The sequence below is a fragment of the Podarcis vaucheri genome (genome assembly GCF_965113315.1).
Source record: "Podarcis vaucheri genome assembly, chromosome: W".
Taxonomy (NCBI): Eukaryota; Metazoa; Chordata; class Lepidosauria; order Squamata; family Lacertidae; genus Podarcis; species Podarcis vaucheri.
Window position 1 is genome coordinate 31,823,817 of NC_138757.1, and position 18,311 is coordinate 31,842,127.

Sequence of the window (18,311 nt, forward strand, 5' to 3'; positions counted from 1 at the left end):
TAAGGTGCAGCAATCAGGCCTCTGTTTCAACACAAAATTCCAATGATCCTTATGCCAAGTGGGAGAAAGGTCGTCAACATGATGAACACACAAACCTTGGAGAGAAAAATGTAAAACAAAAAGCACCAGCAATTTAATTGGACTTAATGGAAGTATCTGCTGATAAGAACATGTGAGCAACGCAGATTTTCCAGATCGATGCAAAACCTAGAGCAGGAAACCTTAGACCTTTAGATATTGCTGGAGAGCAGCTATGCTGGGGCTGATGGGAGTCCAACAACATCTGGAGCGTGTGCTGAGCTAGGAAAGCCCTCTAACTGGGAAATTGCAGAGCAGTCCTACTTATTCCAAGGCAATCCTCCAACTTAATTGGGACTTGCTTCTAATTCAGGTTGCACAAACCTGCAACCTTAAAAAGCATTTGTAGAAGTCGCAGTCATCCTATGTTCTAAGCTACACTTTGCTCCTAACTGCCTGAAAGTGGTTTCTCTAGCCTAGGCTGGGGTATCCCAGACAAAGGAAATAAACAGGGCAATATCCTAAACCACCACATATAACACAAAGATGTCTCTCACCTGGTCGTAGGTCAGAAGTCTCTGAAGCTCATTTTTAGTGATCAGATGACAATGCTGGAAAAAAGCAAAGCAACCACAGCTACAGGCTAGCTCACGGGGGCGGGGGCGGGGGCGGGGGGCAGCCTGCTGCCACTTCCTGCAATATGTAGTAAGACTGATAACTAGGATTGGGCAGTATGATCATATTAGGCTAGTGCTCTGTGAACTAGACTGGCTCTTGAACTGCTTCCAGGCCCAATTCAGAGCATCCCATTTGGCCTTTCAAGTGTTTCAAGGTTTGGGAAAAGGGTACCAGAAGAAGGCCCACTTATGTTTGCACTGCCTCTCCACTGACTAGAATCCCTTTCCCAGGGAACTCCTGCTCTTTCAAGCATGGCAGGGCCTTTTCAGTCATGGCACCCTACCTTTCAGAATAATCTCCCAAAGAGGTTCACCTAGCCCCTGCTTTGATGTCCTTTCAGCAAAGACTTTTAGAATTTCCCCTGGTTCTTTAATTCATTGGCAGGGCGCTTGTGGCCCTCCAAACCCTGCTGTAGTACACAGGAACATAGGAAGCTACCTTATATTGAGGCAGACCATTGACCCATCAAGCTCAGGACTGACTACATGGACTGGCAGCAGCTTTCAGGCAGAGATCATGCCCAGCCCTAGCTGCACACACTGGTGACTGAGCCTGGAACCTTCTCCATGCAAAATGGCCGCTCTGCTTTCGCGTTACTGCCCTTAACAAACTGCAACTCCCACCCCGATCACTGGAGAAGTTGCCCACATTTGCTATAATCTAATCTAATACATCTCTGCCACTCGGTTTATGTTGCTCTCGCCGACACTGCACCCTCCCGGTGTTGCTGAAGTGGAACTCTCATGAGCCCCAGTCAGCAAGGCCAATTCTTAGCAATTATGAGAATGTTTGGATAAGATACAAGGACTTATTGGAAAATAAAACCCCAAGGTGGCTGTCACCGATCGAAGCGAAAGCTCTGAAAAAGCTCAATATGGAGGTCAAATGGCCGAAATATTGGGAAATTTTGGAACAAGATGGAGATAGATTGAAATTGCAGAGTTTTGAAAAACTAAAAAACAAAGTGCGTGATTGGCTTCATTATTATCAGATAATGGAGGCCTACAATTTGGACAAGAAAATCGGCTTCCAGGTGGAAAAATCAAAATTGGAAACAGAATTGTTAGAACCCAAAACTAAGACTTTGTCAAAGATATATAACTTGCTGTTGAAATGGAATACTCAGGATGAAACGGTGAAATCTGTGATGATTAAATGGGCACAAGACGTTGGACATGACATAATGATGACTGACTGGGAACAGTTATGGACCACAGGTATGAAGTTTACGGCATGCAATGCCTTAGAATCATAGAATCATAGAGTTGGAAGAGACCACAAGGGCCATCGAGTCCAACCCCCTGCCAAGCAGGAAACACCATCAGAGCACTCCTGACATATGGTTGTCAAGCCTCTGCTTAAAGACCTCCAAAGTAGGAGACTCCACCACACTCCTTGGCAGCAAATTCCACTGTCGAACAGCTCTTACTGTCAGGAAGTTCTTCCTAATGTTTAGGTGGAATCTTCTTTCTTGTAGTTTGGCTCCATTGCTCCGTGTCCGCTTCTCTGGAGCAGCAGAAAACAACCTTTCTCCCTCCTCTATGTGACATCCTTTTATATATTTGAACATGGCTATCATATCACCCCTTAACCTCCTCTTCTCCAGGCTAAACATGCCCAGCTCCCTTAGCCGTTCCTCATAAGGCATCGTTTCCAGGCCTTTGACCATTTTGGTTGCCCTCCTCTGGACACGTTCCAGTTTGTCATTGTCCTTCTTGAATTGTGGTGCCCAGAACTGGACACAGTACTCCAGGTGTGGTCTGACCAGAGCAGAATACAGTGGCACTATTACTTCCCTTGATCTAGATGCTATACTCCTATTGATGCAGCCCAGAATTGCATTGGCTTTTTTAGCTGCCGCGTCACACTGTTGGCTCATGTCAAGTTTGTGGTCAACCAAGACTCCTAGATCCTTTTCACATGTACTGCTCTCAAGCCAGGTGTCACCCATCTTGTATTTGTGCCTCTCATTTTTTTTGCCCAAGTGCAATACTTTACATTTCTCCCTGTTAAAATTCATCTTGTTTATTTTTGCCCAGTTCTCTAATCTGTCAAGGTCGTTTTGAAGTGTGATCCTGTCCTCTGGGGTGTTAGCCACCCCTCCCAGTTTGGTGTCATCTGCAAATTTGATCAGGATGCCCTTGAGTCCATCATCCAAGTCGTTGATAAAGATGTTGAATAAGACCGGGCCCAAGGCAGAACCCTGTGGCACCCCACTAGTCACTCTTCTCCAGGATGAAGAGGAACCATTGATGAGCACCCTTTGGGTTCGGTCAGTCAGCCAGTTACAAATCCACTGAGTGGTAGCATAGTCAAGACCGCATTTTACCAGCTTCTTTACAAGAATATCATGGGGCACCTTGTCAAATGCCTTGCTGAAATCAAGGTAGGCTACATCCACTGCGTTCCCTTCATCTACCAGGCTTGTAATTCTGTCAAAAAACGAGATCAGGTTAGTCTGACATGACTTATTTTTCAGAAATCCATGCTGACTATTGGTGTTCACAGCATTCCTTTCTAGGTGCTCACAGACTGTTTGCTTAATGATCTGCTCTAGAATCTTCCCTGGTATTGATGTCAGACTGACTGGGCGGTAGTTATTTGGGTCCTCTCTTTTCCCCTTTTTGAAAATAGGGACAACATTTGCCCTCCTCCAGTCTGCCGGGACTTCGCCTGTTCTCCAGGAATTCTCAAAGATGACTGCCAGTGGTTCTGAGATCACATCTGCCAGTTCTTTTAATACTCTTGGATGCAGTTCATCTGGCCCTGGAGACTTGAATACATCTAAACTAGCCAAATATTCTTGTACTATCTCCTTAGTTATTCTGGGCTGTGTTTCCTTTGCTGAATCATTTGCTCCAAATTCTTCAGGTCGGGCATTGTTTTCTTTATCGGAGAAGACTGAGGCAAAGAAGGCATTGAGTAGTTCAGCCCTTTCTGTGTCCCCTGTTTGCATTTCACCATCTTCTCCTCTGAGTGACCCCATTGTTTCTTTGTTCTTCCTTTTGCTACGAACATACCCATAAAAGCCTTTTTTGTTGCTTTTAACCTCTCTAGCAAGCCTGAGTTCATTCTGTGCTTTAGCTTTTCTGACTTTGTGTCTACACGTGCTGGCTATTTGTTTGAATTCCTCTTTGGTGGTTTCCCCCCTTTTCCATTTTTTGTACACATCCTTTTTTAATCTTAATTCAGTTAAAGGTTCTTTAGATAGCCACCCTGGCTTCTTTAGGCACCTTCCATGTTTCCGTCTCATTGGTATTGCCTGACGTTGTGCTTTTAGTATCTCCCTCTTAACAAACTCCCAGCCATCATGAACTCCCTTTCCTTTTAGTATTGTTGTCCATGGGATCTCACCCAGCACTTCCCTAAGTTTTATGAAGTCGGCTTTCTTAAAGTCAAGAAATTGAGTCCTAGTATGCTTGGCTGCTCCTTTCCGCTGTATAGTAAACTTCAGAAGAGCATGATCACTCGCGCCTAATGATCCTTCCACTTCTACCCCACTAACCAGGTCATCAACATTGGTTAGGACCAGATCTAAAATGGCTGTTCCTCTTGTTGCTTCTCCCACTTTCTGGACAATGAAGTTGTCTGCAAGGCCAGTGAGGAATCTGTTTGACCTAATGCTCTTGGCCTTAAGAGAGAATATTATGAAAATATTATGAAAATATTATGAAAATGATATACAGGTGGTACATAACCCCAGACAAGCTTGCAAAAATCTACCATTTGCCCGATAACAAATGTTGGAAATGTAAAGAAACTGAAGGTACATTCTTTCACCTTTGGTGGATGTGCCCAAGGATTAAGGCTTTCTGGGAGATGATATATAATGAATTGAAAAAGATATTTAAATATACCTTCTTGAAGAAACCAGAGGCCTTTATCCTGGGCATAGTCGGCCAATCGGTGTTAAAGAAGGCCAGAACTTTCTTTATGTATGCTACAACAGCAGCAAGAATACTTATTGCAAAGTATTGGAAGACACAAGACTTACCCACTCTGGAAGAATGGCAGATGAAAATGATGGACTACATGGAATTGGCGGAAATGACTGGCAGAATCCGAGACCAGGGAGAAGAGTCGGTGGAAGAAGATTGGAAGAAATTTAAAGACTATTTACAGAAATATTGCAAAATTAATGAATGTTAGAATGATGTTTGATTGAAGTTAAGTGGTTTCTAGCTGTAATGATATAAAAGAATATGGAAAAATTGGATTTTTAATAGGTAAAAATTTAATGCTACAATATATTAAGATTAAAGATCAGGATAATAAGGAGGGAAAGAAATTGCTGAATTAACTAATTGAATTGGAACACAAAAAAGGGAGGTATGAGGAGGTCAGGGAAACAAGGATATGAATGTAAGGCATGGAAAGATTGATTCATTATTTTTCTTTTTTTCTTTTCCTTTTTAAGTGTTTTTACTTTTTTATTCTGTATTTTGTATTTTATATTTTTCTTGTTTTTTATTTTTGTCTTTTATTCTTGTATTTCTTGTTTTTATGTAATTCTTTTCTCTGAAATTTTAATAAATATTTTGTATTTTATATTTTTCTTGTTTTTTTATTTTTGTCTTTTATTCTTGTATTTCTTGTTTTTATGTAATTCTTTTCTCTGAAATTTTAATAAATATCATTAAAAAAGAGAGAGAATTTTGGTCTATCAACATTTGGAGAGCACTATGCTGCCTACCCTGAGCTACACACAGGCAGGAAAGTTACAGAAACATGACTCAATTTGCTTCTCCAGATAGCGGAGACCAGCAAGTTACATCAGCCAAGGCTCTCTCCCTCCAAGCCCTCGATGTGGGAATGTTCTGGGGTGCAGGAGAGGATATATTGACTAATTATATCCTTATCCAACTTGTGCTAACAAGTTCGCAAAATATCAGCAGAGTTTATAAACATTCCCCTTTAAGTTCGCAACGGTAACGTGTGCACAGGTTCGCTAGAACCTCTATAATAATTACTCTGGAAATTTCCCCTTTGTTCCCTCTTAAAATACAAGACACAACACAGTCTTTATAAAAGTATAAAAGAGTTTACTCACGATCTGTTCACAATATGATCCCAGACGGCAGACAGGCTTAAAAAGGTAAAATACACTTAGAATCTATCTTATAGGAAGATAGTCCTCTCCTCTCTTGGCTGAGAGCCAAGAGGGCATCCTGCTTCTTCGAAAGGTGATGGCAGAGAGAGAGAGATGGCTGCCTGCCCTGTGCTTTTGTCATTACCTGCACAGGTGAGGCCACACCCACCTCTGGTCACATGCGGAGGAAGTCCGTCCCCAGGAAGTTTACCTGCTTGCTAGACAGACATCCCTCCCCATGTTCTAACATGTACACTCTAGGAATGTTGTCATTGACTGCTCCTGTGTTTACATCCCACACTCGAAACGCACTCGTGTTTCATGATTGTCAGCTGCGGCAGACCCTGGTCAGGGGGCAGGAAGCTCATTTGGGCACAGATATCCTTGTAATCCTGGTTTCGGCGCTCAAAGTCTTCCACGTGGGCAGCAAGGTGGGAATTGACAACGCAGAAGCTGGTATTGTTGCAGACAAGCCTCATGGCCACACACCCCTTGTTATCCTGCAGGGGCGGAGCAAAGATGCCTGTTAGTGAGCAAGCAGGAAAGAGGGGGAAACTGGTTGGCAGAGATTAGAAAAACAGATAGACAGACAGAAAGATCGACGTAGGGAATTCCGCTCTCAGGGTCTACTCCCCATCTTCCCCATGATGCCTGTGCCCACTGTCTCCCTCATCACTTCCTTGATGCGGCTGAGCTGGTCCTTCCTGACAAAAATGAGCAACATCATTCCGACTAGACGCACCAGCTGCACCTAGAAGATGCAAGGTACTGGGATGTCTACCAGCTCTGTTCATTGCTTGCTGTCTTGGGCCGGCTGGATGCAGATAGGAGTGGCAGGTGGCACCAACTGGGGATCCCCCAAGGGAAGAAGGCTCAGAGCCAGGGAACTGGTGGGGGGGTCATCCGAGGGAGAAGAGGGAGCAGACTGTGAGCAAGAGGAGGTGTTGGAAACTGAAGAGGCAGGAGGGCAGGAAGATTCTGTGGCAAACAGCAGCCCAGAATCCGAGGCAGAAGTGGAGGCTGGAGGCGGGGGTCAAGAGGCAGAGATCAGGCAGGCTGCTGAAGAAGCCAGGGGGTCTCCCCATCCTGCTGCGATCAGCTCCCCTCCCTGCTGGTCTCCCAGAACACAGAGAAATTAAGAGGAGGGAGCAAAGACAGGCAAGGTGTCAGAGTCTCAGGTTGCTTGGGAAGGACCAGGGGGAGGAGGAGACTTCAGAGAGTGGTGGGAGGGTAGCAACCTTCAGCCTTCACAACTACCTCACTGGGGCAAGAGCTGTTGGGAAAGGTTTATGTGATCACGAGGCCTGCACGGTTTGGGTTTCTTTGAATGAAGAATGTTGGCTTCTTTTGAATAAAACACCACTGACACCAGGTGTTTTTTCTTGCTGACCTCCTCCTCCTCCTCACTCCAGCTCCTGACAGCTGTCTGGCTGCTGAAGAAATGGGTGGGGTTGGACTTACTTTTTTGTACTTGGATTTGGAACGCAAAGCCTTTTCCACAGCTGTCAGCCACTCTTGCTCCTTTGTCGAGTCCAAGTAGAAGAAAGCCTCTGTGCTCAGGTCCAGCTCCTGGAACCGAATGCCCAAGTGCCAAAGAGAAGGATGTGGAACTGCAGGAATAGGACTCCAATCGGAACAGACGTGCTGCTTAAATATGGAAAGACAACAGGAGTGTGTGGCAGGTAGGATTACAAGGGCAGGCAAGATCAGGACCAAGAACAAACAAGTAAGACCAGCCACTTCTTCCTCAGCTTAGCTATTCGGGGCCCCAAAGGAGCTTTGCTAATGAAAGAAAAAAAGCCCTTTGCTTGTATTTTTTAAGATGTGTCAGCCAGCCTGATATCTAAGCACTATCCCAGTAGCCACAGGCAACCAGAAATTCTTTGAAGGCAAGTGAGTTGGTTGATCTCTCCATTCTTCCTTCACCTGGCAACCTGGTTTCCAGGCTGGCTTTCCGGGAGCAGAAAACCACCTCTCAGATCTGCTGTGCCAAGCTTGTTTGCTAGAAGATTACCCCGTAACACCCTTGTCCTCTTTGCAAACCTCCTAAATGGCTAGCCTTCTGTGTTTCCATGCTGGCCATGAAGGAATGGGCATTCCTGACTCTGAAAACAGCCCAGAAATACAGCCTGTCTAGTAAAGGGGTAAAAAGAGCAAGCTAAACAGCCTCTGTAAAACAGTAGCATCTGAAGCTGCTAACCACATACTGATAAACATACCAAAAAAGCAGACATGAAAAACAAATGGCCACTGGGTACTACTAACAGTGGGACACGGGTGGCGCTGTGGGTTAAACCACAGAGCCTAGGACTTGCAGATCAGAAGGTCGGCGGTTCGAATCCCCGTGATGGGGTGAGCTCCCGTTGCTCGGTCCCTGCTCCTGCCAACCTAGCAGTTCGAAAGCACATCCAAGTGCAAGTAGATCAATAAGTGCCGCTCCGGCGGGAAGGTAAACGGCGTTTCCGTGCGCAGCTCTGGTTCGCCAGAAGCAGCTTAGTCCTGCTGGCCACATGACCCGGAAGCTGCACGCCGGCTCCCTCGGCCAATAAAGTGAGATGAGCGCCGCAATCCCATAGTCGGCCACGACTGGACCTAACGGTCAGGGCTCCCTTTACCTTTACCTTACTACTAACAGTACGAGGAAATAACCAAAGCAAAAACTTTGTTTGAAGTAGTAAGCTTAGCATTATAAGGATGACCCACACCAAGTGTTGGGGGGGGGGTCACGCCTCCCTGTCCTCCAGCACAGCTTTTAGGAGGAGTTCCAAAGGTTTTGCTTCAGTTTTGTATTAACTGCATCTTGTCACAATGTCTGAAGCTGCACAAACCGCTTCATTTGAACCATGGCTCATTGAAACAAGCCAACTTCCAATCGTGGGTTTACAAAGCTGGTAAAATGAACCACCATAGGATCTGGACACACCAAACTGTGGTTAATTTAAAATCCAAGTGGAAGCTTCCCAATAGGCTTGGGGTGGGGGAGAGGTGTGCAAACCTGGAGGAGAGGCTGCCCACCACAACTAATACTTTCCATTACCCACCCATGTGGCCTGAGTGAACAGGACAGACTTTGCCTGGCACCCAACAATAAAGCTGTCATGTAGATGTCGCTTTCTCCAGCCCCAACTCTGATACAGGTTCCACTGGTCTTTGCACTTTTGCATGATCTGACCTGAAATTCTGGGTGTTGACATATGCTTCTCTCTCTTGGTGAGGACATGCTTGATGAGTCCCTCTCTCTGTCCGGACTGCGTATGTGTGGAAGGCACAAAGAGCTTGCGCATAGTGTGGGTCATTGGGGTTGCTTCTTGCTCATGCTCTCCTTGTCACGGATACGCCTCAGGGAGATGAGAACAGAACTCAAGTAGTCCTTAAAAGCAAGGAGGCGGGAGGGCACAGTACACCTCTAAGGCAACTTACCGCCTGCTTGGTGGCAGCGGTGGGGGTGGAGGCTCCCGGCAGGCACTCATTTGCTGATTCTGCAGGTTTCTTTCCTTCTCCATGAAGTTATCCTCGAATCCCAGAATTCCGGGAGAGGAAAAGACTTCTGAGGTTAGAGAGGATTCAGAACCATTTGGGGACGTTTCGGGAAAGGAACTTCGAAAATACTTAACTGTCGGTTTGGAGTTGCGACGATGAATAAAAACAGACAAAGAGATGTTCGTTTCAGAGAGCGTGCGTGTGAGAGAGAGAGAGAGTCAGAGAGAGAGCATCTGCTTTCTTTGTCTCTGTGTCTGCCTGCCTTTGTCTGTCTCTGCCTCCTCTCTAGCCCATCGCATCTCTTCTTTATTCCAAGTTACAAGCATGGCCACGAATGTCCTGGTGGCTGATTGGCTTAGTACAAGACAAAGAAACTGAAATCTTATTGGCTCATTTGTATGTAAGGCGGGCTTACATAGCTCCATAGATCTTTGGCACTTGAAAGAAAGAATGTTAGAGCTACACTTAGACAGGTATATAAGCTCTTAATCCATTTATGACTAAGATTGATTATAATATGACTAAGGCAATTACTAATGATTAAGATCATGATATAGACTCACATAATTAATTATACATTGGGGATTAACATATCATTGTGAACTTAAAGTGAAGTAAAACAGAAGAAGGTGTGGTATGCAGGGAATGGAATGCAGAGATCTGTGTGCCAGGGACAGGCTTTTGCCGTGCGCTTGAAAGGGGGAGAAGCGTGTTTGATTATAAACAGACTTTTTAGTCTGTTAGAAGCAAGGGATGTTTAGAAATAATTCCCAGAATGCAGGAGGAAAGAGAACCAGTGTTTTACTATAGTGGCACATAAGGATAACATGTCCACACTTAACTGCAGGAAAATGTTCCTGCCTCCCCATAGCACCACATTTGTTGGACAATTGCCTCTCAGCTTATGCATGTTTAGGAAGGATTGTGGAGGCAACAGGTCCTCCCCTCAAGGACTTTTTCTCTAAAGGAGGTAGACTGACCTTCTCCAATCCCCTGGCCACTGCTGAGTTTTCCAAACTTTCTTTTTTTTTTTTTAATAATTTTTATTACATTTTTTCCAATTACAGATAGAACAGAAAAAAGAAAGAGCATAGAAGATAAAGAAAGAAAAAGAAGAAAATCAAACCATTTCAGCAACTTATTCCAGATTTCTATCGAACTTCCCCACATCTCCTGCATAGTGCGTTCTTAACAATAAAATTATCAGCAAATTATACCCTTGTTTCATTTGTTTCTTTGTACTTTCAATTACAGTTTAAGTTTAAATCCCTTATTTTCCATTTACTCTAAAAATATAGCATATTGTCGTTTTTACCCATTTAAACTTTGATTCTTTCAAAAATATTATCCAATTTCATATATAATCCACTCTCGTTGCTGGGGCTAACCTTCCAAGTCATGCGGCATCTTAAAGTTCATATAACTTATAATACTTTTGCAAATAGTCCTTAAATTTTTTCCAGTCCTCCTCCATTGCTTCTTCTCCCATATCTCGGATCCTGGCAGTCATCTCGGCTAGTTCCATGTAGTTCATCAATTGCGTCTGCCAGTCTTCCAGTGTGGGCAAATCTTGAGTCTTCCAATGCTTAGCGATGAGGATTCTTGCTGCTGTGGTAGCATACATGAAAAAAGTTCTATCCTTCTTTAACACCTTCTGGCCGACAATGCCCAGAAGGAAGGCCTCCGGTTTCTTAGGGAAGGTGTACTTAAACACCTTTTTTAACTCGTTATAAATCATTTCCCAGAAGGCCTTCACTCTTGGACAAGTCCACCAAAGATGAAAGAATGTCCCCTCAGCCTCCTTACATTTCCAACATTTATTATCGGACAAATGGTATATCTTAGCCAGCTTGACCGGGGTCATGTACCACCTGTATACCATTTTCATAATGTTTTCTTTCAGAGCATTACATGCGGTAAACTTCATACCGGTGGTCCATAACCTCTCCCAGTCTTCAGACATGATATTATAACCAATGTCCTGAGCCCATTTTATCATGGCTGATTTAACTGTCTCGTCCTGAGTGTTCCATTTAAGCAGCAAGTTATACATTCTCGACAATAACTTGGTCTTTGGTTCTAACAACTCTGTCTCAAGTTTCGATTTTTCCACCTGGAATCCTATTTTTTTGTCTAGCTTAAAGACCTCATTAATTTGGGCATAATGTAGCCAATTTTGCACCTTACCTTTTAGTTTTTCAAAGCTCTGCAACCTCCAATTACCTCCAATGTTTTCTATTATTTCCCAATATTTCGGCCAGCCGGCCTCCATATTAGGTTTTTTCCGAGCCTTGGCCTCTATTGGTGATACCCACCTCGGAGTTTTACTTTCCAATAAGTCTTTGTATTTTTTCCAGACCATAAATATTGCTTTTCTGACAATATGGTTTTTAAACATTCCATATGTTTTTGCCTTGTCATACCACAAATACGCATGCCAACCTAGCGAATTATTAAAGCCTTCCAGATCTAGGACATCAGTGTTTTCTAACAGAATCCAATCTTTCATCCAGCAGAAGGCCGCAGCTTCATAGTATAACCTTAAGTCTGGCAGGGCAAACCCCCCTCTCTCCTTTGCATCAGTTAGTATTTTAAACTTTATTCGGGGCTTTTTGCCCTGCCAGACAAATTTAGAAATATCCTTCTGCCACTTTCCAAAACATTCCACTCTGTCCACAATCTGCAAGGCTTGAAACAAAAACAACATTTTTGGCAAAACGTTCATTTTTATAGCTGCAATTCGGCCTAACAAGGATAATTTCAGTCTTGACCAAATTTCTAGATCTTTTTTAACTTCTGACCAACATTTCTCATAATTATCTTTAAATAAATTCAAATTCTTAGAAGACAGATTGACCCCCAGGTATTTCACTTTTTTGACAATGTTTAGTTCTGTTTCCTTCTGAAACCCCTCTGTTTCAGTAGCTGTCAAGTTTTTCCCTAACACCTTAGTTTTTTGTTTGTTCAGCTTAAAACCCGCCACCCGACCAAATTTCTGAATCAATTCCAAAACTCTTTTTGTACTAGATTCTGGCTCCTGTAATGTTAAGACCAAGTCATCTGCAAATGCTTTCAGTTTATATTGTTTCGCTCCGACCCGTATTCCTTGTACCTGCCGATCCTTCCTTATCATGTTCAGCAACACCTCCAGGACCGAAATAAATAATAGAGGGGATAGGGGGCACCCCTGTCGTGTTCCTTTTTCAATATTAAACCCCTCTGTCACCACATTGTTCACTATCAACTTAGCCTTTTGTTCTGAATAGATTGCTTCTATTCCATTCTCAAACCCCCGTCCCACTCCCATCCCTTCCAAGTTTTTCTTCATAAATTTCCAAGAAATGTTGTCAAAGGCCTTCTCCGCATCAATAAAAATTAGCACTGCTTTAGTGTTAATATTTGTTTGTAAAAGTTCCAGAATATCGATAATATTCCTAGTGTTGTCAAACAAATGTCTACCTGGGAGAAAGCCTGCTTGGTCCTTATGAATTACTTCATTTAGTACTTTTTTAAATCTATTTGCCAAAATGTCTGCAAATATTTTGTAATCCACGTTTAGGAGTGAGATGGGGCGGTAGTTCTTAAGTTGAGTCTTTTCAGTTTCCACTTTAGGTATCAGTGTGATGAATGCTTCTTTCCACGTTTCTGGTGCCCTCCCTCCCCCCATGATCTGGTTGCAAACCTCCATTAGTGGTTGTATCAAATAGTCTTTTAACGTCCTATAATACTTGGAGGTGAGTCCATCAGGGCCTGGAGATTTGCCTAGCTGCATATTCTGAATGGCATCCTCAATTTCCTGTTGTGTTATTTTACAATTCAAGATTGATCTCTTCTCTTGGGATAGTTCTGGTAGGCCATTGTCTTTCAAGAATTGTTCTATCTCAGTCACTTCCTCAGACCCTTGGGTGTACAGTTTTTTGAAGTATTTCTGGAAGCACTTTCTAATTTCTCCCGGTTTCTGAATATTTTTCCCTTCAACTTCTAGGTTGGTAACATAATTTAATTTTTGTCTCTTTTTCAACTGCCAAGCTAGCAGTTTCCCACATTTATTCGCAGATTCAAAGGATCTTTGTTTCATTTGTTTAATTTTCCATTCCACTTCTTGGTTAATCAATTTCGTATATTGTGACTGGTGGAATTTAATTTCTCTTAAAGTCTCTTTTGATTTTGGATTCAATCTTAATTTTTTCTCTCCATCTGTTATCTTCTCTAATATCTTGTCCTTTTTCCCGTTCCAAAGTTTTTTCTTAATCGTGTTCTGTTGTATCAGAAACCCTCTCATAACAGCTTTACTTGCGTCCCAGATTATTCTTTTTTCCACCGAGGTGTTCAGGTTAATTTCAAAATAGTCCTTTAAAGCTTTTTGGGCCTTCTTTACAATCTCTTGATCTCTTAACAGGTTGTCATTCATTTTCCATCTGAAGGAATCGGCAGTAGTAAATCTCATTTCCATTTTCAAAGCGTTGTGGTCGGAGCAGGTCTTTGGGCAGATTTCCACTCTTGTAGTCTTAGGTGCCAGCCCTCTAGTTGTCCAAATTTGGTCGATTCTTGTCCATGACAGGTGAGCCTCAGAAAAGAAAGTTCCTTCTTTACCTAAGGGGTTTCTCGTCCTCCATAGATCAATCAAATCCATATTGTCAGTTAGTTCAAAAAAAGTTTTTGGTAGTCTTCCATCCTTGGTCAAGTTCTGGTTCTGTGACTTATCCATATAGGTAGAGACCACCCCATTCATGTCTCCCATCATAATGATGTTAGAATAGTCCAGATAGTCCAGTAATGTCTCATGTAGCTTCTTGTAAAATTCTGATTTCCCCTCATTTGGTGCGTAGATTCCTAGTATCAAAACTTTTTCTCCTTGGGTGTGTATTTCAATTGCCAGGATTCTTCCTTGTTCGTCTTTAAACAAAAATTTTGGTAATAGATTCTCCTTTGCGTAGATCACCACGCCTCTCTTTTTAACTCTGTCTGATGAAATAAATTCTTGGCCTTAGTTTTCCAAACTTTCTGGCATATTGCGTGGAGCACCTTAACAGCATCGTCTTTAACAAAATTTAATAGTTCAGCTGGAATATCATCACTTCCACTGGCCTTGTTATTAGCAGTGCTTTCTAAGGCCCATTTGACTTTGCTCTCCAGGATGTCAGGCTCAAGGTCAGCAACCACACTACCTGGGGTGTATGAGACATCCATATCTTTCTGGTATAATTCCTCTGTGTATTCTTGCCACCTCTTCTTGATGTCTTCTGCTTCTGTTAGGTCCTTTCCACCTTTGTCCTTTATTGTGGTACTCTTTGCATGAAATGTTCCTTTCATAGCTCCAGTTTTCTTGAACAGATCTCTGGTTCTTCCCATTCTGTTGTTTTCCTCTATTTCTTTGCATTGCTCGTGTAAGAAGGCCCTCTTGTCTCTCCTTGCTATTTTTTGGAAATCTGCATTCAATTTCCTGTATCTTTCATTATCTCCCTCACATTTTGCTTGCCTTCTCCAAGTCCACCTTTCCTTTTGAAGCAAAATGTCATTGAAATGGGGGAGAAATGCCCTGCGTGAAGTCTTGGGTTTGCAATTTGGGGAGAGGGAAGACTGTCTGCGGCACTGGGGAGCGGGCAGGCTGGCGAGGCCCCCTAGATCTAGAGGCCCTAGGCTTCAGCCTACTTAGCCTATACATAAATCCGGCCCTGCCTATGTCACAGTGAGCACAGGCCCATCGATCCCGTGCAAGGCATTCTGCGTGTTGGGAAGGAGCCTCCTGTTCTGGGCCAGGGGGAAGAGTGACACCAGCAGAAGACTGGGTGGTGGGGTCGAAGCTGATCCCGGGGAGCACGTGAGGAGTCAAGGCTTCCCGCATGAAGGCCTCGCTTCCCCTAGAAGTCCCTGCCTCCTGGTCTGTGTTCGCTTTCTTTTTCAGGTACAGCGCCAGCATGTTCTGGATGGTGCACCTGCTTTCGGGGGAGAGCTTGTAGAACTGGTCCACAGTAGAAGAATAGCCATGAGACGGGTGAGACTCCTGCAAGGCATCCCCAAAGTCAGGGGAATATATGCGCATTTGAAGAGCCTTGCTGGGTCATCCTGTTGGCATGTAGTTGGTCCACCACAATTGCAAGATTATTGCATCCTTCAGGAATGGTGTGTCCAGCTCCATCTGAGTCATCATCCAGGCACGCTGTGGAGCTGCATGGATGAGAGATGGGCATCTTCGGCCAGTCAGGGGCGAGGAGCTGGCAAGATCCCCTGTACTGAGCAGAAAAGCAAACTCTTTGGCCTCCGAGATCTCTCCCAACTCTCAGCAGCCCTCACTGTGAGCCATACTAGAGGAATTTTGTCCTGCTTTTGCTGAGCTACAACACAGGAGCGCACCCCCAGGGGGCCATGATGTTTGCGTGGACACTCCATTAGAAAGCTGCACTATTATTGCATTGATAGCACATTGCAGAATATGGCCTCCCTCCAGGGAAAAACATCCGTCTGGAGGCACAGTAGCTTTCATTTCGGAGGTTGTGGTTTTACAGCTTCCTATTTATTTATTTATTTGTTTATTTATTTATTTATTTATTTATTTATTTATTTGTTCGGAATTATTTATTTATTTCATAAAACTTATACACTACCAGATGGTAAGAAACATCAAAGCCGTTTACAGAAAGATAAAACCATAAAATCAGGAAAAACCTACAGTACATTAAACACTGAAGAAGTGAATACCAGAATAGATCAGAACTCACTCCCAAGGTAAGGGGAAGAGACATGGCTAAGATGGCAGGACAGCTTACTCTATGGTGTTAACCCCTTCATGCACTAATTAGACTGAAGCATGTTGGTTATATGAGACTGGTTATCCCGCACAACATGCTCTCACGCAACCCATGCCCTCCAACTGAAAACCCATTTCCTGGACAATATCAACATTGTGTTTTGTGCCTGTGAACTGCACAGTGAATATTTTTATTAGAAAAGAAAACAGCCCGGTGTTTCGGCTTCTCAGAGTTGTTTTATTCAGTGCGCTGCTACAGCTTGTCACACCGAAATCCTCCAAAGGAATCTGCCAAAGTGCTTTTCCAGGCAAAAGGGGGCAGAGGGAGAGAAACCAAGAACCTCAAATTCACTAGACCAGGGATGGGGAATTGTGTGGCCCTCTAGATGTTGTTGGATTCCATCACCCCTGACCGTCGGCCATGCTGGCTGAGGCAGAAGGCCATTGGATCTGGCAATATCTGGGAGTCCACAAGATTCCCAGCCTCCGCCCTACACAAACAACCAGGCACTCAGTTGTGAGGCATGCCTCTTACCGGAGGGAGGGTCACTCCAGAGGCAGCTGTGGCATGAGGGTGCAGGATCATGCCTTTGTGGGCACTGTACATGTTTTGATTAGTCCTTGACGTGCTAATTGATTTATAATCCAATTAGCTCTTTACAGCGGTCTGGCACGCTTCCCTCTCAGCGATGCAATCCGCTTCTTCTCCGTCACGCCCAGCAGAGTAAAACACAGCAGCAAACTGTCACTTAGATTTCGATAAACACACAGAGCACAGTAATGTCCATTTACAGCTCTTTATTGCATCTTTTCCTCAGAAATTTCCAGGACTCCTCGCAGCCATTATGAACTGCCTCTCTCTCTCACAACGACCAGAGAGGAACAGACAGGAAAGCTCCTCCCAGCTTCCAAATCTGACGTCAGAATGCTGAGGCATCATGGGAACAACTTAACCTATTAAGTTCCAACTCCCATACCCCCTCTGCCACACATTCTGACAATACCTGTGGAACATCCACGTAACTCTCAGGTTCACACTGTGCGAAACTTACCAACGCACCTGTGGCTTGGTATCTTTCCGGCGGAACACCCTTCGTTTTGCGACTGGATCGCCTGGGCACAAACCCAGATGCTTCTCCTGGCTCACCATCACTATCATGTGTGTACTCAGCATCTCTGGATTCCCCCTCTGACTTAACACGTTTTCGAATCCTCTCCATTACACTCACAGGAGAACTAGGTTCACTTTTAACCTCTCTTTTTACACCTTGTGGAGATGCCCCACCCTGCTCCAGACTTTGGTCAGAGACCTGATCGTCATCATCAGACTCAGCCTCTCCTTCCTCCCCCTCAGAATCTTCCTGTTCTGAATCAGAAAGACATTCTGAAAGAACATCACGCTTGACAGGAGTCTTTGACCTTCCATCCTCCTCATAGAACTCAGCGTGTTTGCTGACCAGCAACTTACTCTGATCACCTGATGGGAACGCAAACCTCCATGCATGCGCTGCTGGCTCATACCCACAGAAGATCATTTTCCGGAACTTGGATCCATCTGGCCCCTGTAAAACTTTAGGCACTGGCACAGATGCTTCCGACCCAAACTTGCGCAAAAAATGAATCTGGGGTTTCCTGCCATGCAACAAACCAAACGGTGTGTCACCTACCACTGAATTGTAGGTCCGATTCCAGGTGAAGCTCACATACCTGATTGCCTCCAGCCAAAACTTTGGTGGCAACCCAGAGTCCTTCAGCAACACCTTTGCAGTCTGGACCATAGCCTGACATCGGAGCTCTGCCTCCCCCCTCCGATTGGGTGAAGTCACTGTGTGACGTATCCCTTTCTTGCGAAAGAACTTCTGCAAAGCAGAACCTGTAAATTGAGCACCTCTGTCACTTGTGACAGCTTGCACTTTGGTGGAAAACCTTTGTTCCACTCCCTCAATCCACCCTTTGATCAGCTGTGCTGCATCATCCTTGGATTTGAGACCATGGGTCCAGGAATTCTGCGTAAAATTATCCTGCATCGAGAGCAGAAACCTTGACCCTCCCAGACTTGGTTCCTTTACAGGACCCCACAGATCTATGTGAACTAGCTCAAAAGGTTTTTCGGTTACCCTATCCACTTTTGGGTAATTGCACCCTTTTACCTTTGCATGTCTGCATGCTTCACAATCCATCGCACATCCACATTCTACAATGTGGCAACCGTTAGCGACCTCGGGTAGAGTCTGTAGTTCTTCTACAGAACCATGAGCTGTTCGTGCATGCCAAGCATGAACACATGAATCATGATTG

At 44.2% G+C, this 18,311-nt stretch overlaps 1 pseudogene across 1 annotated transcript; it reads right to left on the minus strand.

The window, feature by feature from the left end:
- Window positions 1–616: 616 nt before the first annotated feature.
- Window positions 617–16,620, minus strand: LOC309523270 (inositol polyphosphate 5-phosphatase OCRL-like; annotated as a pseudogene). Its single transcript has 8 exons — window positions 16,549–16,620; window positions 15,041–15,269; window positions 9,206–9,332; window positions 8,921–9,123; window positions 7,247–7,429; window positions 6,416–6,536; window positions 6,098–6,308; window positions 617–629 (listed from the first exon to the last, which is right to left on the minus strand). The product of its transcript is annotated as an inositol polyphosphate 5-phosphatase OCRL-like (transcript).
- Window positions 16,621–18,311: the final 1,691 nt, after the last annotated feature.